This window comes from Solanum stenotomum, chromosome 11 (genome assembly GCF_019186545.1).
Source record: "Solanum stenotomum isolate F172 chromosome 11, ASM1918654v1, whole genome shotgun sequence".
Taxonomy (NCBI): domain Eukaryota; kingdom Viridiplantae; phylum Streptophyta; class Magnoliopsida; order Solanales; family Solanaceae; genus Solanum; species Solanum stenotomum.
The window spans coordinates 27,860,687-27,883,138 of NC_064292.1; the positions used below are offsets into that span (position 1 = coordinate 27,860,687).

General features: G+C 35.0%; 2 pseudogenes; both read right to left on the reverse strand.

Moving 5' to 3' along the window:
* Window positions 1-4,757, reverse strand: part of LOC125845806 (pentatricopeptide repeat-containing protein At3g22150, chloroplastic-like) — a 39,447-nt pseudogene extending 34,690 nt beyond the window's left edge.
* A 15,009-nt stretch (window positions 4,758-19,766) lies between these two features.
* Window positions 19,767-22,192, reverse strand: LOC125845807 (pentatricopeptide repeat-containing protein At3g22150, chloroplastic-like; annotated as a pseudogene).
* Window positions 22,193-22,452: the final 260 nt, after the last annotated feature.

The following is a 22,452-nucleotide window of genomic DNA, read 5'->3' on the forward strand; positions in this document are numbered from 1 at the left end:
ATATATATATATAAATATATTATTTTATTCAATTTAATCCATTAAGCTGTCTGCTTGATTTCCTTCTTCAACCTTCCATCTTTAATTCATTTTAGCTCCAAACTTCTTCATTTTTTCACCAATTTAATCCTACAAATAAAATATACTATTTAACACAATCCACAAAATTTAAGCTTAAAAAGGACAAATATAAATAATAAATGTGAGGAAATAATGATTAAAAATATGTAATTTTGGCCTCACATCAAAAAACCTACAAATATGATTAGAAAATACTGTGGAACTCAAAAGTTGGAATTAATAATTTGTATTAATTTGATCGGAAAATATTGTGGAACTCAGAAGTTGGAATTAATATTTTGTATTATATTAGTGATGCAGTTAAGACCAAATACACCTATGACATATATGAAGATGTACTCTATCCACCTAGAAATCATACATATATATAAAGGAAAACCTCAATCCGGTGATGTGGTAACACCACAAACCAGCATTCACTTTCATTTTTAAAAAATCCACAAATACCCCTTCCCATATATTCAGACGTTTCCCTTCCCATCCACTGTAACTCTTCACTACCGCCCCTTCGCTCTTTCAAATAATGCCTCTATTAAACCTTCCTCCTTCACATGCTATAAGCATCCCTTACTCCACATAACCTCCCATTCTCTTCATTAATTCTTCTATGCACTAGTTTTCTCCTCCGCTGCCTTCACCACAATGGAACAGCACCCCCACCATCCAACAATTACCGGCTCTTACTCCAGGTACGATGCTCTTAACATTAGATTATTCAAATCACTTTTGTACATACTCCATTGTTCTCTTCTCCACTCTTTATTGCATGCAGGCTTTATTGTTATTGTTTTACATAATACAATCGAAATTATTTGCTTCAATTTCATACACATTCCAAGGTTCTCTTCCATACTCTTTCTTTCATTTGGGTTGTATTGTCATTATTCTCACATAACCCTTGATGTTTGAACAACACCCATAATTTATGCTAAATTCACTTTTGTTTCACCGCCATGAATATGCTCCTTAATTTCTAACCCACCCCTGTTGTCAATTGTAAATCAACAATCCCTTTGCAAAAACTTTATACCAATGGGATTAGACTATGCCGCAAATGTTAATGAACAAGCACAATGTTCATGTTATTGTTGCATCTCTATGTTCCTCCTCACCAATATCCATTTCCTTCCTGCCTTCTTCTACCAAAAACAATCTCCAAACAAATCCCAACCTTCTCCACGGCAACCTTTGAATCAACTTTTGAACTCTTTCCTCAAAAATAACACCGTTTCCGACTTTCCATAGCCTCTGAAAAAATAAAAACAACACTTGGCCTTCATTGCTATGCATTACACCCGCGATTACTCATCTCAAACCTAGACTAGATTCTGCACAGAGCATTCAGCATGAACAAATCCTGAACCAGAGTCCAGTTACTGTTGTGATTTAGTTCATCCGTAGATTCATACAGATATTATTTGATGCATTGTCATACATATTCCAAGGTTCTCTTCTATACTCTTTCTTGAATGAGGGTTGTTACTGCTCTTAAAAAAACCCTTTTTGTGTTTGTTGGATATTCATAATTCAGTCCGGGTTCACTTTTTTTTCACGGCTACGCGTATCTTTTCTTAATTTCTAACCCATCCATGTTGCGAATGTAGAAATCAATAAGGCTTTTGCAGAAATTGTTTACCAATGGGATTTGACTACGGCGAGAATGTTAATCAACCACCAGATCCTGGTTTCTCTTCTATACAATTCATAATTAAAGTAATTCAACATTTCATCCTCATTTTTCTATATTCTGCTTATTTTGTTCTTTGCTATTGGCATCTTTTTTTTTTATCCTTTTTGTGTGTATGTTTCGGTGTGTATGAAGAAGTTGAGTTCGTCAAGTAAATTGTTCGCTTAACTGTTCATCTTTTGAGAAAAAAAAGGTATATAGTTATGTATAAAAAGGTGTATAGTGATGTATAAAGTAGAATCTCTTTGTATAATATTGTACAAGCAGTAATATGTGTGCTTTCAAATTTCCTCCAGATTTGAAATCTGATTAAATTTAGGTTTGTTGTAGCTATAAAATTAATGTATTTTGGTTAATGTGTCTCTCTTTGAGATTCAATTAATTTTTTTGTGTCTTGAAATGTAACTTAAGGCTTTCGTATGAGCAGTTAAAAAATCTAGAAGACATCCCTTACATGATGCACTACTTTTGGGGGGAAATAATCAGGTACAAATTCTGATCTCACCCATTATAACATTATGTTCTATGAAACATGTTTGCAATTTTAATGACTCATTCAGTTTGAATATAATTTGAGTGACTGAATCTAATTTATTTTGAATGTATACTGACCGACTTGAAGTCCATTATTCATCTTTCTTTATTGAAATTTGAATGTTGGAGACTCAATGGAGATGAAAGTCTCCATAATTGTATCCCATAAACTTATATCCCTGTAAAGATATGGCACTTGAGCCTAACTCAACTCCAAAAGCTAGCTCATGAGGGGAGGATTGCCCAAGTCCATATAAGGAGACCACCAGTCCATTCCCCAACTAATGTAAGACTTTTACCCACTCTAACAATCACAAAAATAGGTGATTCTCCAGAAAGAAGATAGACAAAAACAAAGTTTTGTTGCTTCTCACCAGAGAAAAAAAAACCTCCAAAAAAACTCTTTTTTTTATCCCTGCTGTCTGCCCAAGGAGTCAAGGATATAATGTTGTAGTCTCACATAAATTTTCAGGTATAATTCTTTTATTTAGTACTCTTTCCATAAAGAGTTGTTTATAATCCCTTTCTGATATGGATGTTTATATTGTATTCTCGCTGAAGTTTAGAGATCCTGTTATGGCATCGAAAGAAGAAAAGAAGATTCAGATTTCTTCTCTCAATTGATTGAGCCATTGTAAGCTTTGAAGACTACTCTTCGTTTACTTATTGTACTTTATTTATTAATGCGTTCTATCATCAAGAAATTGCAGTATTAATATGTTTCCTTTGAGGAGAATTTTTTTTATAATATCTTCACGTCATAGATCATAAATCAAGCATAAATGATATTTCTATTTTAGAATAAGTTGTGAATTATGTACTTCCTGTACTGAAATATCTCAAAGTTTTATTTCCTACTTGTCATGAACGAAGTTGAATCACTCTCACTTCTATTTGTGACTGATTTGATAGTTTCACATTAGATTGACGAAGAAACTTAGTATTTTGTTCAAATCGGTATTCTCTATCTGGTGTCCACATGTATGAAAGGATGAGTTATATTCTTGGCTCTTAGTTTGTTACAGTAACTTTAAAATTTTGATCTGGAGTGTGTCAATTGCTTATGCATCTTTCTACTTCGCTTTTATACAAACTTATTTAGTTGTCAATCCTAAGGAATAACTGATTCATCTATTTAGTTGGAAATCTTAAGGAATAACTGATTCAACAAAAATGGTAACTTTAAAATTACAATTTTTACTTTTCGCTGGATTAGATCGATAGGCAGTTATGAACCTAACTTACTGTGTACCTAGGTTGCGTAAGAGATACTTAGGATATCTTAATGTCATATTGTGGTTCTCTCAAGTTGCAGTTATTTGCTACAAAATTAAATACAAGTTTGTTCTTAGCACATTACTCCATTGTTCTCCATTGTTTTTGAGATAGCAATAACATTTTTTTCCTTCGAACTAACAAAAAAAAATGAAAATGACTCAATTTGTTTGGAACTTCCTTAGGAAATTACGAAAATAATGTTGCTATAGTCGTTAAACATTCATTTGGCAACTAAACTTTCCTCATTTCTCATGGAAGGTTTCAAAATGAAGGAAATATAGCATGCCAACATATAATACATTATGGATCCAACATCATTCAAAGATCTTATGTAGTTCAACCTTCAAGATTTGATATACTAAGACTATTGATTATTTTTCTTAATAAACTTTGAGATAATTGTAGGCACACAATTTAGCCAGGCTTAGTAAAAACACATTCACATTTGATCATGTTCACTTTTTTGGCACAGACGAAAAAGTGTGATACTAGCCTATCTTGTAGATGATTATTTTTTCCCAAGTGTTAAGCCCGCTTATGTGAATTCGAATTCCATTATTTTGATTGGGAAACTTTTGAAAATTGTGTTCTAACTTAATTTAGGTATAAAACAAAACAAACTATTTTTTGGATGAAACACGTATATCATTGAATGCTATTAGCATAAGGTAATTCACCACCGCGCGAAGCACGGGTCATTTACCTAGTATAATATTATATGAGATGTTCTGAAGCACACCAATGTGGTCATTGAGAAGTAAGAAATTTTGGAATTCCAATTTAGTAAAAATGTAATATGCCGTGCAATCAATTACAAGAAACGATATAAACATCAATTCAGATTATTAATGTCGTCGTCAAGAACTGTACTGGAAACTGACTTGTGTTTTTGTTTTGTCCAAGATGCCCCTTCTCGCCATTCTACACGTGCTTTTGAATTCTGCTTTTGCATTTCAGGATAATTAGGTAATGGGATATATCCAGACTCGATGGCATTCATATCTTCAATTAAGATATTATAGTGATCCTTAATATCATCAGCCGATTTCCCAGGAAGTGCTTTTGTCATTTCCTCCAATAGATTGTTGTTATCCTCCTTGGTCGCAAGAGTATTCCCAAAGATTTTATCCTCCTCCTTTGTCCAGAAGGAGTTATTGCATGTCCAATCGGTGTTCATTTTCTTTTAGATCTACAAGGAAAGCTCAAACATGAAAAAAGTAAGCTCTTCAAGAGGATTCAGAAAACAAAGGAGCGTCAATATATGACCAAAAAACTACCATAAATATCGGGAATCTAAAATAAGATATTTTGTAACCCTTGACACTTACTAATCAAAAACAATAGTGGCAAGACGCATTCTTTTAAATAAGTTATGGATACTAAGAAAAGTAATGAGTGACTAGTAAAAGAAACAAACATGAAGATACATGTGGTATACTACCACAGAAGTCCACATCATATTATGAGAGCATTTGCATTCTTTACCTTTTTTATCGGACGGAAGGTTTCATAATAAGAAAGAAGAGTACAAACAAAAAAACTATCGGTCTCAAGATAAGAAATAATTATATCATTGAGTATATAATTTTTTTTTGTTAGTGATGCAAAAAAAAAGAAGATCTATAGCCTTGTACCACATAATGGGAAAGAAATCCTATCAATCCAACATTTGTTATCAAAAGAAAAGGAAAAACCCAAATTCCCATGTAACACAATCTAACCACTTAAAACTAGGGACTGTGCTAATACAAAATATATCCTCGACAAGAAATCAAAAGGAAAGCTATACAAATTCTTCTTTTTCCTTTTTGAGAAACACTCAAAGCTCTACACATTAACTTCCAACAACGAAAACCATGTTAAAGAAAAGTCCCTTGAAAATGTGGACACAATTTTTCTCTCCTGGGATAGAAAAAAGATGAATCTTATGATATTCAAGTAGGTAAGTATCACTTTGCATCTCTTTAGAATCTACACAAAAAACAATATATAAATCGACCATTTGTGATTGACTTCACATTCTTTGGTGTCGTCATCACCTTTATACATTATGAAATAGCAAATTATTGATCATTTGAATGAAAGAGTTACAGAACCAACAAACAACAACATACCAAGTGCAATCCCACAAAATAGTTTAGGGACGACAGAGGGTACGTAGACCTTACCCCTACCTTGAGAGGTAGAGAGACTATTTTTGATATACACTTGGCTCAACGAAAAACATATAAAGTGGATCGAGAAGGAGAATATTTACAAAACGAATAACAACATCATATCTTGTGAAATCCCACAAGTGAGGTATGGGGAGGGTAGAGTGTCTATAGACCTTTATTCTACCTTGGGAGGCAGAGTAGTCATTTCTCATTGATCCTCAACTCAAGGAAAAGCATTTCAAAGTAGATCAAAACAGAAAAAGTTTTACATAACCCTGACAAAAAATCTTAAAGGGAAAGCCATGAAAGATCCTGCTCTTTCCCTTCAAAAAACTAATCATATCTCTAAAATTAACATTCCTAAACACAAAGCATGTTAAATAAGAGTATCAAAAATCATCAACACAACTAGAAAACCTGATGATCACAGAGCACAGTCAAAGCAAACTTCTGAGTAAATCAATCTACAGTTATAAGTTGTATCACCTATAAAAACAAGCATTCAACCAAAAGTAATCAATCTACAATTATAAGTATATATATGTGTGTGATTACTTTTTCGTTGAATGCTTGTTTCCATAGGTCATATAACGTATAACTGTAGATTGATTCACTCAGAAGTTTGCTTTGATTGATGCTTTCTGATCATCAAGTTCTGCTAGTTGTGCTGACATTTTTTGATACTCTTCCTTAATATGCTTTGTACTTACGAAAGTTAATTTTTAGAGATATAATTAGTTCTTTGAAGGGAAAAAGTAAGATCTTTCATGTCTTTCCCTTTAAGATTTTTGTCATGGTTCGGTAAAACTTTCCTTTTTCGATATGCTTTGATATGATTTTCCTTGAGTTGAGGGTCAGTCAGAAATGACCTCTCTACCCTCCCCATACCTCACTTGTGAGATTTCACTAGATATGATTTTGTTGTTGATTTTGTAAATCTTCCCTTTCTCGAATCTACTTTATATGTGTTTCTTTGGCCAAGGGTGTATCAGAAATTGCCTCTCTACCTCTCAAGGTAGGGTAAAGGTCTACGTACACTCTACCCTCCTTGACTCACTTATGGAATTACACTTGGTATGTTCTAGGGACTCTTCTTTAACATTGTTTCTGTTGTTGAAAGTTAATGTGTTGAGATTTCAGTTTCTCAAAAAGGAAAAACAAGAATATTTATAGCTTCGATATATTTTGTCTTAGAACATTCCCTAGTTTTAAGTGGTTAGATTGTGTTACAAGGAATCTTGTTTTTTCCTTTTCTTTTATTAACATATGTTAGATTGACAAGATTTATTTCCCGTAATGTGGTACAAGGCGAAAGATTTTTTTTTTGCATCACTAACAAGAACAAAAATATATACTCAATGATATGAATTTTTCTTATCTTGAGACAAATAGTTTTCTTCTTTTTACTCTTCTTTCTTATTATATAACCTTTCGTCCGGTAGAAAAGGTAAAGAATGCAAATGTTAGAATAATAGCTTCGTATCTCTAGGGACTTCTGTGGTAGTATACCACATAAATATTCATGTTTGTTCCTTTTACTGGTCACTCATTACTTTTCTTAGTATCCATAACTAGTTTAAAAAAATGTGTCTTGCTGCGATTGTTCTGATTTCTAAGTGTCAAGGGTTCCAAAAAATCTTATTTCAAATGTCCGATATTTGTGATAGCGACTGGTCATATATTGACACTCATCCGTTTTCTGAATCCTCTTGAAGATCTTACCTTTTTCATGTTTGAGCTTTCCTTGTAAATCTAAAAGAAGATGAACATTGATCGAACATGCAATAACTTCTTCTAGACTAAGGAGAAGAATTAAATCTTTGAGAATACTCTTACTATCAACAAGGATAACAATAATCTATTGGAGGAAATGGCGAAAGCACTTCCTGGGAAATCGACTGATGATATTAAGGATTATTGTAATGTATTAATTGAAGATATCAGTGTCATCTAGTCTAGATATGCCACATTACCTAATTATCCTGAAATGCAAAACTAGAATTAATAATCTGAATTCATGTTTATATCATTTTTTATAGATGTAGAATGGCGAAAAGGGGCTTCTTGGAAATAACAGGAATATGGGTCAGTGTCCAGTACAGTTCTTGAGGACGACATTAATAATTCAAATTGATGTGTATATCATTTCTTTTATTTGATTGCATGACTTACATTTTTACTAAATTGAAATTGCAAAATTTCTTATTTCTCAATGATCACATTGGTGTGCTTCTAAACATCTCATATATTATTATATTTCTAGGTGGATAGAGTACATCTTCATATATGTCATAGATATATTTGGTCTTCATAAAAGCTTTTGTTTTAAGGTAGCCTTCGAGTAATCCTAATAGACCTTTGCGCTTAAAACATGTGGCTGGACCATTTTGTAGAGCCCCAACCTAGCCCAATGTAGTTGTATTTGATATAAGTCTTGCAATCTTGACTTAAATAAGTAATCCATCTTTATTAACTCAAAATGTTGACTTGGTTCAATATGTCTTGAATTTATAACATTGTTCAATTTTTTTATGGACTTAATCCCATAAATTTTGCATGTCTTGATAATAACAAATGGCCTTTTCAGTACTGGATTGTATCTGTTGGTATTATTTGTGTTTGTTCGCTTCTCCTAAATTGATATTTTGGGTCTTTTGAGTTGGAAACTATAACTCAAACAACTAGAAAGGAGAAAATATATATATAAATGATGAGGGTAGGACAATTTCGGTTTCGGCGGATGAGTTTGCAGATTCCTCTTAGTATCGAGAATCCCTTAAAGAATTCACTTTAGTTACTACCCTTGTTGATTCGAGAAAAGCATATTCGATCTCCTCTTTGAATAACTGGGTGATTGATTCATGTACTACAAATTACATAACACGTACTCCTAATATATTTTCTACCTTTTGATCACACAAAGCACTCTCTCAAGTAATGGTAGTTGACGGCTCAACCCTTAACATTGTGGGATTTGAAGACTTGCCTACATAAAACAACAAATTACTTTCTGTCAGGCTCAGGAATTCTACTTTCTATTACTTTCTATTTATTAATTTTTTTTCCTGAATGTAGCACAAGGCGAGCCGAGGCTGCTGTATTAAATGCCAGACTTAACTCAAAAACTTCAATCCTAGAGACCCTTTTTTTATTTGTAGGATGTCCAATGGCCTCTATAGAAGAAAATGAAACCACAAAGACCATTTACAGAAGTGGAAGTGCTACTGATCATCAACCAGTGTGATGGGGACAAAGAACCTGACCCTGATGACTTCACTATGGATATTTATAAGAAATGTTGGGATATTTTGAAAGAGGACTGAATGTTGAGTACACATAATTTCCATTAGAGGAGTGTGTTTGAGAAATCATTTAATGTTACATTCATAGTTTTAATCCCAAAGAAACCTGATGCAATTGAGATAAATGACTTTAGACCTATCAGTTTGATAGGAGTAGTCTATAAAATAATCTCCAAGTTGCTAACCGAGAGAATGAAGACACTGATAGTGAAATTTGTTGATGAAAACCAAATGGCTTTTTTGAGATGTAGCCAAATAATAGATGCAACATTGTTGGCTAATGAATTGGTCAAATCCAGCGTAAACCAGAAGAAACCTAGGATTCTATGCAAGCTAGAAATTGAGAAAGCCTATGATCATATAAATTGGAATTTCCTTCTAAAAAATCTAAAGGACATGGATTTCGTAGAAAGTTGATTGGCTGGATTAATAACTGCATTTCAAGTGTGAAGTTTTCCCTCCTCATTTAAGGAAACACTGAAGGCTTCTTCCAATCACATAGAGGTCTTAGACAGGGAGATCCTATGTCCCTATTTCTCTTCTAAATAGCCATGGAGGGGTTGAATCAAATGTTCCAGAAGGCAAACACTAATGGGTGGGAGAGGATTTAGTGTACTTTCTAATAAAGGGAAGGTGCTCGATATCACACACTTATTCTATATTGATGATGCTCTTATATTCTGTGAGGCAAAGGACGCACCAATTAGAGACACAAGAGCTATACTCACTATTTAGCAGAGCTTTTAAAGCCTCCATGTCACATGGTTGAAGATCCATCCCATCCCTATCAACCAAGTTAACAATTTTCTTGGGCTAGCTGAGACATTGAGTTGCTAGGTAAATGCACAACCAACAAAATATTTGGAACTACCTTTGGGTGCTAAGAACAAAGAGCTGGAAGTGTGCAATGTGTTGTTGGAGAGATGTGGGAAGAAACAAGCTCGGTGAAGAAGCTGGTATTTGTCCCTGGGTGGTAGGGTGACCCTATTAGATGAATCACCTACTTATATGATGAGTTTATTTCTAATCCCCAAGAACATTTAGAAGAAAATAAATAGGCTCAGGAGACCTTTTCTTTGGTAATGCAACAAGGAAAGAAAGGCTACAACTTGGTGAAATGGGATACTCTCACACATAGCAAAATTCAAGGAGGCTAGGATTGAAGGACCTAAGTCTCCAAAAAAGTAGTTTACTCCAAAAGTGGCTATGGAGATTCTGTATAGAATATAGAGCCTTATAGAAGAGATTTGTATCAGGAAAGTATGGTTTATTTAACCGGTGGACAACTGAAGAGGTTATGGGCACATTTGGATGCAGTGTTTTGAAGACCATTAGAAGACTATGGCCACATTTCAAAAACAACATATGTATTAGTGTTGGGGATGGACGGAAGACAGAGTTTTGGAATCAACTATAGATAGAGGAAGACACTTTGAGAAACCTATTCCCTCTTTAATATACATTGAGTATGCAGAACAATGACACTATGGAACAAGTTTGGAGTCAACAGGGTTGGAATCTACTTTTTAGAAGAGCATTGAATGATTGTGAAATTGAGGAGGTTGCAAAACTATTAGAGGTTCTGAATGATTTCATACGTACTTCTTATAGGTTTGATAAGCCAATATGGATAATACACAACAAAAGGGTCTATATAGTGAAATCATGATATTGAGAGATGAACTATAATTTCCCATTGATTGATAGACGGCCCTAGAAAATGCTATTGACGGTGAAATGTCCATTGAATTCTCATGTTTTGTTTGGCTACTAATCAGGAAAACATGTCTTACTTATGATTCCCTATAGAAAGGAGGCATGCCAATTTGTTCAGGGTGATTTATGTGTGAACAGGAAGCTGAATTTAACAACCATCAGCTCATACATTGCCAAATAGCTACCAATTTGTGAATATCTTTTATGCATTTGAGGGGTTAAAAGGTGATGTCGAAGACTACTTTGGACCTTCTGAAGAGTTGGAAGCAGAGGGAAAAAGGAAGAATGGTGGAAGCTCTTCCCAACATGTAGCTATTGGTCCATATGTAAGGAAAGAAATACTAGGTGTTTTAAAGGACAAAAAATTACTTTTCAAAGGATGAACAAATTGTATTAGTCTTCTATTTCTTTGATGTAAATATGATTTGGTGGGGGAGGTGGTAGAAGTAGTTGATTTCTTAGGAAACTTGTAATTTAGTTACCCTCATAGGGGTGTGCCCATCACACTATGAGATGTAAATTTCCAATTCATCATATCTTGGATGATAATTATTTTTGTGAATACAAAATTACCTTTATTTCAAAAAAATGCCGAAGTTGGCTTTCAATTTGATTTATGTGAGTAAACTTTTTATAGATCTTAATTGTTCTATTTCATTCTTTCCCTATCATGCATGTTTCATGATCTTGCCACACATAAGCTTATTGGTAAAGGATATATATATATATTATGATCCATACATCTTTAATAAATATGTCTTGATTCGTTGTCTGCACAAGTGTCATGGCTTTATTTGAAGCACATTGTCGATTGGGAAATCATTCTTTACTTTTGTTAAAGAAGCTCTGTCCCCGGTTTCAAAATGTTCTTCTTTGAAATGTGAATCATGCCAATTTGCAAAACATCATCGCAACACGTTACGTCCATAGGTTAATAAACAGATTGAGTAAGCTTTTGAGCTAATTCATTCTGATGTTTAGGGACCATGTCCCTTCGGTTCCAAAAGTGGACATAAGTATTTTGTCACTTTTGTGGATAATTTCTATTGAATGACTTGAATTTATTTCATGAAAAGTCGCTCTGAAATGTTTACTCACTTTTGTGCCTTTTTGTTGAAATCAAAACTCAATTCAATGCTATGATGTGTATTTTAAGGAATGATAATGCTAAAGAATACATGTCAGACTTGTTTCAATCCTACTAAGACTACACAATATTCTCCATCAGTCGTGATGTGTTGATACACCTTTTCAAAATGGAGTTGTTGAAAGTAAGAATATGCATCTATTTGAGACAGCTCGAGTAGTTATGTTTCAATTCCTAAAATAATTGGGTTGATACACTCTCTATGACTTGTTTTCTAATTAGCTGCATGTCATCCACAGTGCTTGTTTCTAATATGCCTTACATCGTTCTTTTTCTAAACAAGTCATTTTGATGTAACCAAAGGTATTTGGAAGTAAGTGTTATGTCCGAGTGGTACTTCCATATATTACTAAGTTGGACCCTAAGGCATTGAAATGTGTTTTCTTGGGTTATTCTTGTCTTTATAATGGGTATCAATGTTATTCTACTAAACTTGACAACTATTTGGAGTAAAATGATGTGATATTTTCAAAATCTACACCATTCTTCTATACCCCTCCTAGTTTTACAAGTCAGGGGGTGGAGGATGAGTGGTTAATTTATCATGGTACTCATGTTATGCATTCAGATGATGTTATTATTCCATCTCCCAGTTACTCTATTGAGTACCACACAACTATTACACCTTCAACACATGTTCCAGCAAAACCTCCAATTGTTAAAGTTTATTCAAGGAGATGAGAGGTCGATAATATATGTATTGCACCAGTTCCTTTATCATCAAATCCTTCTATACTTGATCCATTAGAAAATTTTGACCTCCCTATTGCGTTTCGTAAAGGTAGACAGGTTTGCAAATCCACATATTTCATTACTAACTTTGTTTCCTATTATCGCTTATCTTCCACATCTAGATCCTTGATTTATTCTCTAGCCTCTGTTTCAATACACAAAACTGTGAAGGAGGCTTTGAATCATCCTAGATGGTCAAATGTGATGCTTGAGGAAACACATGCATTAGAGGAAAATCACATATGAAATTTGGTGGAATCAACGGGGATAAACCAGTAGGATGTAAGTGTGTGTTCAAAGTTAAAGCTAATCTTGATGGTTCCTTGGCAAGACTTAAGGCCAGGCTTGTGGTTAAAGAATACGCTCAGACTTATGGGGTACTATTCTGGCACCTTTTCTCTGGTTTCCAACCTCATTTATAACTATTTGTTCATTTCTCTTACTGTTTATGAGAATTGGCCCTTACACTAGTTAGATATCAAGAATGCAATCCTTTATGGTGATCTTTAAGAGGAACTGTATATCAAGCAACCACTCGATTTTATTGCTTAAGGGAAGTAGATAAAGTCTGTCATTTGAAGAAGTCCTTGTATTGCTTCAACCAGAGTCCCTGAGATTGGTTTGACAAGTCTAGTGAGGTAGTTCAGACGTGTGGGCTGAAAATGAGCATATGTGATCACTTTGTTTTCTATCGACTATCTGCAACTAGAACTATCCTTCTTATTGCGAGGGGATCTCTTCTCTTTAAGTCTTTCTTGCCTACTAGGTTTCATACGAAGGACTTTGGCGAGTTGAAATATATTTTGGAAATAGAAGTAAATAGAAGCATGACGGAAAGTTTTTTATCTCTGAGAAAGTATATTCTTGACCTACTCGTAGAAACTGGAAAATTGGCAGCCAAACCCTGTAGTACTCTACTAGTTCACAATGTGCATCTTATGAAAGTTGATAGAACCCCTTTTGATAATCTAAAGAGATTTAGAAATTACAAATGCTAGGATCTAGCAAAATCAATGTTCCTTATGACTTTATCAGTTTCTCACTCACTTAAGCATATTATCTTCAAATAATAAACAACCATTCTATACTCTGCAGGTTCAAAAATGAACCACCCAGCACCAAGGTGAGTTTTAATACAATAAGGATGATAGTTTAGGTAGGCAAAGTGAACAATGAAAGTTGAGGTATGAAACTCGCAAAAAGTGATAGTTTGGATGTTTTTTTGACCATTAACTCTTAGTAAAATTATTTACCTTATCCAAAAAGACAAAAACTCCAAAATAAGATGTTGTTACGCCCTTTGTCTTTTGTGAAAACTAAAGGGCAGTAATTCACATTAAATTGACACAAGCAACTTGTAAGCAAGCATGTGGAACCTAATTAGCCAAGTAAAGATAATATGGACTCGAAACTTAATTGGTTGGCCAAAGTCTATATGCATATTTTCTCAATAAAACCCCCTACTAATCACTAGAACTAGACCGAATTTATAAAAAGCTTTTGTTTGTCAATGTCCAATAATTTAAGCCAACAGCCTAATAAAGAGAATTTCAGATATTATCTTCTCTATATTGAAGCTTCAGAACAATTTTCAGAAATGAAAAACTCCACTTATGCCAGTTCCATTGGTATTCACATACTATAATTAGCTGAACAAACCTTAGTAGACATATTAATAGTTATCCGGACCAACCTTAACAGGTGTTACTAATGCCATTTAGCTCCAATATAAAAACACTCATGAACTTGCAAACACTATATTAAATATCCTTAATACCATAGTTTAAATGTTGATCTGCAGAACAAGTATAAGTTATTCAAAGGAAAGAACTGGTCACCTAATTTTAATGTGCTTCAATCAATCTAACATCTTGATAGAAGTTGTCCTCTTGGATAAGAACCTTCTTTTGCTACCTGGGACTCCTCCTTCCCTACCAAAAAGGTAAAATGGATATTCTTGATTGCTCTTTATTAGTAAAGAAATATGCATAGGGAAATTTTTTTTCTCTCTCAAAAATTATGTTCTTTCTCTTTTTCTCTCTTGGCGCACGTTAGTGTGCACTAACTTGCACCTTGCTGGAAAATGGGGAGGGGATGACCACGAAGTGCAACGCAAAGAATTCACGAGGAGGAGATAAGCCATGGCATTGCTAGTAGCACTACAGTGGCACAGACAACTAGGAGGGTAACAACTGACGAAGACGAACTACCACAAATTCCGATGACTGTTTCAAGCAAGGAGAAGGGGAAAACAATAGTAGATGATCAATGTCCGGAGTTGTCAAAACAAAGAGGAACTGGATTTGGGTTACAAAAGATCTTGCTCGGAAGCAATGGAACAGTAACTCAGGGTAAACCAAAAAATACGCAGAGGAAGCTAGAACTGAGTGGAGAAGATGTGAAGAATCCGCGAGTGAATCTATTTGCTACCAATCAATTGGCGACTAGAGGTATGAATCTAAAATACATACCAGCGATGATTGTGGATTGGGAGAAAGTAGTGGAAATATTACTTGAAGATGTAGCACAAGACTATGAGAAATAGGCTCCATCAATAGTAGTATATTTGGTGGGAACAACTCCATCTATTGGAGCCATGAAGCGGTTTATAATGGGACAAGGAACCTTCACCAACAAACTATAAAGTTATATCATATAGATGGTTACTTTGGTGTGAAATTTGCAAATGCAGAAGAGAGGGATATGGTGTTGTGCTCAGGGCCCCATCACTTTTTGAGAAGGCATGTCATAATGAAACCATGGGTTCTAGAGTTCAATTTCAAGGAGGAGATTCTTACTACCATTCCACTATGGGTTAAGCTTCCAAATCTGCCTCTTAATTGTTGGAATTCAGTTCTCTTGAGTAAAATAGTAGTAGTTTGGGTAATCCCTTGTATGCAGATGAATGTACAACTCAAACGAGTAGAATCTCTTTTGCCAGAATTTTAGTGTAAGTAGATGTAACTAGACCCCTGGCAAAGGTGATTAAAATACAATACCCAAAAGGAAGAATAGTGGAGTAGAAAGTTTGGTACGAATGGAAGCCAATGTTTTGCCAAAAATGTCTACAAGTGGGGCACTCATGTGTGGACAAACCAACTGCAACTATACAGGTTCAGAAGAAAGGGCAGGGACAAGGACAGAGGAAAGAATGGATACCCACCACAAACAAGGAACAAGGCATTGGAAAAATCTAGGTTGAGGATAAGCAGCAGGAGAAATCGGTCAATGAGAAGGATGAAACATCACAGGGACAAGGAGAATGGCAGACTGTTAGACATAAAACTTCTATCAGAAGAGAATCTAGGAACAGTCAAGATACAAGAGGAGGACAAGACCCTGAACTAGGGGTATTGATCTACGAGGAAGGACAAATGAGTGGAGAAGTAAGTGGAGGAATGGATTTGACATCTATACAAACATCACACTGATGATAGTCCCATGGAATGTCAGGGGATTTAACGAGGAGATTAAACATAAGGAGATGAGATTGTTTGCTAGAAGGAATAAAGTGAGTTTAATAGTAATATGTGAACATAAAGTAAGGCAAGATAGAGAAAAACTTATTATTAATAAAAGCTTACCAGGCTGGGAGTGGTGCACAAATGCCAACACAAATGTAAGAGAAAGGTTATGGGTGATCTGGAATTCCAAGAAAATAAACTTCAAAAAGATGGCTGATGAAGAACAATATATACATGGTTTGGTGGATATAAATAATACATTGTTTCAGTTTACTGTTGTGTATGGACTTCATACTATAAGTGCCAGGATTCCATTATGGACAACAATTTATTAGATGAGTAGTCAAATTAATGAGCCATGGTTGATTATGGGGGATTTTTAACTCTATACTTGCACAGGAAGATCGAATAGTTGGAAGCCAAGTTCTAGATGCAGAAACAAAAGATTTCAAAGAATGTGTGACTGATTCTAATCTAGTTGAACTGCAGATAAGAGGAAGGAATTTCACATAGACTAATGGGCATGTTTATAGCAGAATAGACAAAGCTATAGTTAATGATGAATGGGTGAACAAAATGGCAACACAACATGTCATTGCTATGGAACATTTGTTTTCAGATCATTCTCTTATAGGCTAATAATAGAGGAACAAAGGGATACAAGAAAGAGACCTTTTTCAGATTCTATATTTGTGTACGACAGCATCCAGAATTTAGGAGCAGGGTAAAATATAGCTGGCAAATATTAGGTGGAGGCATGAAATGAGTATGTTGAAATCTAAAAAGGGTAAGGAAAGAGATGCAACGATTAAACAAAAGAGAGTTTATGGGTGTTTCTGAGAAAGTGCAAGAAATCTGAAGAGAGCTCATAGAGAAACAAAGGAGTATGAAAGCATGTCCAATTCCACAAGGCAGTATTGATGAGGAGAAAGCACTGAGAGGAAAATTGGCATAGTGGAGTATGATTGAGGAGAATATATATAAGCAGAAGTCCAGAGTACTATGGCTCAAACTGGGGGATGATAACAATGCTTATTTCTTTGCTAGTATGAAAGGTAGGAAGAATCAGAATCAGATCACCATGCTAACAAAAGAGGATAGCACTGTTATTAGGGAAGCAACATATATTACCAAAGAGGCTGTGGGTTTTTATAAAGAGTTGTTAGGATAATGTAACAACCACATGCAAGGTACACAACCTGAAATGCTAAAATATGGACCAATACTTACAAGAGAAAAACAATTGTTCCTCATTCAACCATTCAAGGAAACTGATGTGAAGGCAACACTTATGAGCATCGAGGATTCAAAAGCACCAGGAGAGGATGGTTTCAACTCTTATAGCTTCAAAAAAGCTTGGCCAAGCATAGGGGAGGAGGTAACAACAGATGTTCTACAATTTTTCCAAACTACTGAGATGTATGCCCCTATAAATACAACCTCTGTCACACTAATTCCAAAGGTGAAACATCCCAGCTCCTTAAAACAATATAGGCATATTTCTTGCTGCACTACTTTGTAAAAGATCTTTTCAGAGATGCTCACAAATAGACTTCATAGTGTGATGAATTATTTAGTTGATCTAGGACAGGCTACTTTTGTACTTGGTAGAATGCTGACTGATAATGTGCTTCTTAGCCATGAATTGGTAAAAGGGTATGGTACAAAAGGGATCTCACCAAGATGTATGTTCAAGATAGATATGCAGAAGGCCCATGACTCTTTGGAGTGGCATTTTCTGGAGGAGGTATTAGCTGGTATGCTGGTCCCTCAAAAGTTCCTTGGATGGATAATGAGCTGTGTTAGGACTATTTCTTATTCTATAATGATTAAAGGATGTCCTAGTGCACCTTTCAAAGAAACGAGAGGGGTGAGACAAGGGGATCCTCTGTCCCCTTATTTGTTTATCCTTGCTATGGATTACCTCACAAGAATGCTGAAAACATTAAGAAGAAATCCAAATTTTATGTACCATCATAGATGTCACAAACAACACATCATACAACTTAGCTTTGATGATGATCTCTTGATGTTTAGTAGAGGATATGTAACATCAACAACCCTCTTGTATGAGTGTTTCCAACAATTCTCAAAGGTGTCTGAACTCACAGCAAATCAGGCCAAGAGTTGTGTGTACTTTGGAGGTGTGTCAGAAGATATGCAACAATTAATTCTACAGCATACATGTTTTGTAAAGGGCTTACTTCCTTTTAGATACCTTGGAGTACCTTTGAGGTCAAGGAAACTGTCAGTAGGGCAATGCCAACCATTAATAGACAAGTTAATGGGCAGAAATGGACTGTCAAATTCTTGTCATATGTAGAGAGGTTGAAATTGGTAAATAGTGTGCTAACATCTATGCAAGCTTTCTGGACACAAATCTTTTTGCTACCAAACCAAGTACTGAAAAGAGTTGAAACAATGTGTAAAAGGTTTCTACGGAATGGCGAGAGAAGGCACTCATTGCATGGGACACACTCTGTTGGACAAAAGTAGCAGGAGGACTTAATGTTACTGATATCTACATGTGGAATAAAACAGCTATACTAAAACACTTGTGGGATCTAAACTAGAAGAAAGATAAACTATGGATTGTATGAGTTCATACCTTTTACCTCAGAGGTAGAAAACCATGGAAAGTAAGAGCAAACCAGGCTTCTTGGATAGTGAGGAAAATTATACAGGCAGGACATTGGCTTGAAGAGAAGGGTTTGCAAATTGCAGAAAACATGGAGACAAATGATTTTAGTGTCAAAGCAATGTATAAGAAGCTAAGGGGTGATTATATCAAGGTTCCCTGGAGGAGAATGACTTGCAACAATCAGGGAAGTCCTAAATGGATCTTTGCATTGTACTTGGCTATAAATAGAAGATTATACACCAGAGATTGACTAGAAAAATAGGGGATCACAAATGATATCTTATGTCTACTTTGCAAGGAAGTAAATGAAACTCATCAACATTTATTCTTTAACTATATAATCTCAAGAAGGTTGTGGCAAAAGCTCCTGAATTGGCTATCAATTAAAAAAGTTAGTAATGGATGGACTGAGGAACTGACATGGGCTGTAGAACATGCTTCAAGCAAAACTGTACAAGCAGAGATCTACAGAATGACCTTAGTTTCAGCAATCTACTACATTTGGCAAGAAAGGAACTACATGATTTTTCAAAACAAGGAGAGGAACACGGAGATGATCACTAGAGTAATCATCCAAAGCATACATTGTAAAGCTAGTATGACACATAAGTTTATAGGTTTTATGCACAAGCTTAACATTTATCCTTAGAATAGGTACTAACAGGAAGGATCTTTTGAATTAGCTGGACTCTGAGTGTGGAAGTTATCCACATCCAGAGTTTCCAACATTGTACATATTGCAAATCTAGTAATAATAAATTACAGTTACCAAAAATAAAATATGGATACATTTCACTAACTGAATATCCTACTTCTGAGTATCTTTACAAACTAAAAAAACAAAATTTAGAAGAAAAAACTAAACTAAAAAAAGCTATAACACAACTAAATTACCTCGAATTCCAGAGACAGTTGGTCATTGATAAACTACGATTATATTAACTCTAGCAAAATTCTGTCCAAAAAGGTCATGAATACAAAGGTACATAGTTGGAGAACAACAACATAGCGGGAGAACTAATAGATTTTTATTCTTCTAGCCCATAGATCCACTCTTCTATTAGTTCAAGTTTTGGATAGCCAGCATCCTTCATATTGATGGTTAAATATCCCAACATATCATAGATCATGCAGTACTGAGGATGCTTTTTATCTTTAGATACAAAACAATGTGGATATCTAGAACTATCAATCCAACTACATCCAACCACCTTTGAAAATCCCATTTTGCGCATTCCTTTTCTAACGTTATCTACAGACTGCTAGTTTCCTTCCTCTGCATATATATATTTAAAAGCAAAACATGATAACCAGAAATTCCATCACTCCACTCTAATTCAAGCAGCTTACTGGAAACAATTTTCCCCAATTAAAAATTTCTATGCAGTCTGCAGGCTTCAAAGAGTGATCCCCATATTCCCAAGACATTACCCTCAACACCCAACTTTTTAGCAAAATTATGAGCTTCATCCAACCGTCCAACTCTTCCTAACATGTCAACCACACAAGCATAGTGGTCTGCTGACGGTTGAATCCCATATTCTTCACCCATCATCATAAATATTTGAAGGCCTGAATTAACGAATCCGATGTAGTTGCAAGTAGACAGGACTGCTACAAAGGTAACAACAACTGGTTCTAAACTATTCTGCCGCAAAGAGTAGAACAGTGTTATAGCTTTCCTACCCATCCCATGAAGGCCGTACCCCAAACTCATATTTGAATATGTCACAGAGTTCTTCTCAGGATATTTTAGAAAACACTTTCAACATAATCAATGATTCTTGATTTTGAATACATGTCTACCAAAGCAGAAACAACATAAACATTGTTCTCAAACAAATTGTGAAATGCAAAACAATGTAGTTGCTTGCCAATTGCTATACTTCCTGACTGGCTGCATGATGGGAAGATTGAAGCTAAGGTCACATCATTTGGCTTCACATCCTGCTCAAACATCTCCTTGAAGACAATAAAGGATTGTTCAATTAATCCATTTTGTGTGTTTCCACTAATCATAGCATTCCACTGGAATATTGCTTGTTCTTCTCTAATCATATTAGATTTGGCATACATGTCTATCAGGTTACTCTCCATCCCTTCAAATTGAATATTGTGCCTCAGAAGATAAGCATGGGTTTGTTTACCAATTTCCCTATCCCTAAGATTTGATGCCGCAAAAAGTAGGATGGTAATTGTTATATCATCAATTAGAACCCATAGCTTCTTCATCTCATATACAAGCATCAAAGCCTCATTATCCAGTTCGTTTTGTACCAATGCACACACCATGGTGTTCCATGACACTATATCTCTTCCTTCATGCCATTAAAAACATTAAATGAATTGCTAACATGGTTACACCTAGAATATGTGGCTATCATAGCATTAAGCGAAATAACCTGTGAATCCCTGCATCTGTAACTGTGAAGTTTCCATAAGACCAGATACAAATGTCACATCATCAGTAGTACCAACATCCTCTGCTTCTACATCTTCAAGAAAGAGATCAACTACTTTAAAAAGAAAATTGTTCTAAATGTACCGGCGAATCATAGAGTTCCAGATCTCTGTATTTATTTCACAAGTATTCTCAAATATTATGGTTGCCAAATCAATGCAGCCAAGCTCAGAATGGCAGCACTAACAACAAACATGTCATTTACATATGCGTTACCCAATTTCACAAGCAATCCATAAAGAACATCAGCAACTCTAACATCCCCTAATTCTGATACAGAAATTTCTTTGATCGTCAAAAAGATGACTTTGTAAGTTTCGGTATGAGTAATTATATTGTATTGATCGGTAGAACATTAGTAAAACTAACCACAATTGGCTTAATGCCTAATCTCATAACACCTCACTGCTTCTGAAAACCTCTTCCTTTTCACATACCATGAAAACATAGTATTCCACGCAACAACATTTCTTTTATGTATAGTTCTAAACGCCCTTTCAACTAAATTACAATCAGAACCATTGTCCAATGTAGGACAAGTAGCAGAGTACATATTCAAGAAAGAATTACTAACAATCCTACTAGGACGAATCCCAGAATGCATAATATTTCAATGAACAACATTACCTAAAAGAATCTGTTTGGTCTCCATGCAAGCCTTGATAACATAGGAATAAGTATACTGATCACATACGAATGAAACCACATGTTTCAATCGAGAATAGAATGAAATTGCTTCATGGAGCATGCTATTACAAATAAACCCAATGATAATTGTGTTCCAAAGGACAATTGTTGGTTGAGGAATTGTATTGAACAGTTGGCGGGTGAGATGGGGTTACAAAAGAGAATTGTTCTGGGTTTTGGCTCTGTGAAAGTGCAATGTTGGTCGGTGAGGAGTAGAGAAGAGTAATTTGGGAGATGGGTTAGGATCAAAGATGGAGCCTGTGAGAAAGTTGAAGAAGACAATGTTTTGGTCTTACAAATACTCATCCATTTCAAAATTGTGATCTTACAAATATTTGGTCTTACAAATACTCATCCGATTCTCATGAAAGCAAGCCTAGCTATTGACAATTAAAAAAAGTAAAAACCTACATATTTAATCGGAAAATATTATAGAACTCAGAAGTTGGAATTAATACTTTGTATTATATTGGTGATGCAGTTAAGACCAAATACACCTATGAAGATGTACTCTATCCACCTAGAAATATAATAATATATGAGATGTTTAGAAGCACACCAACGTG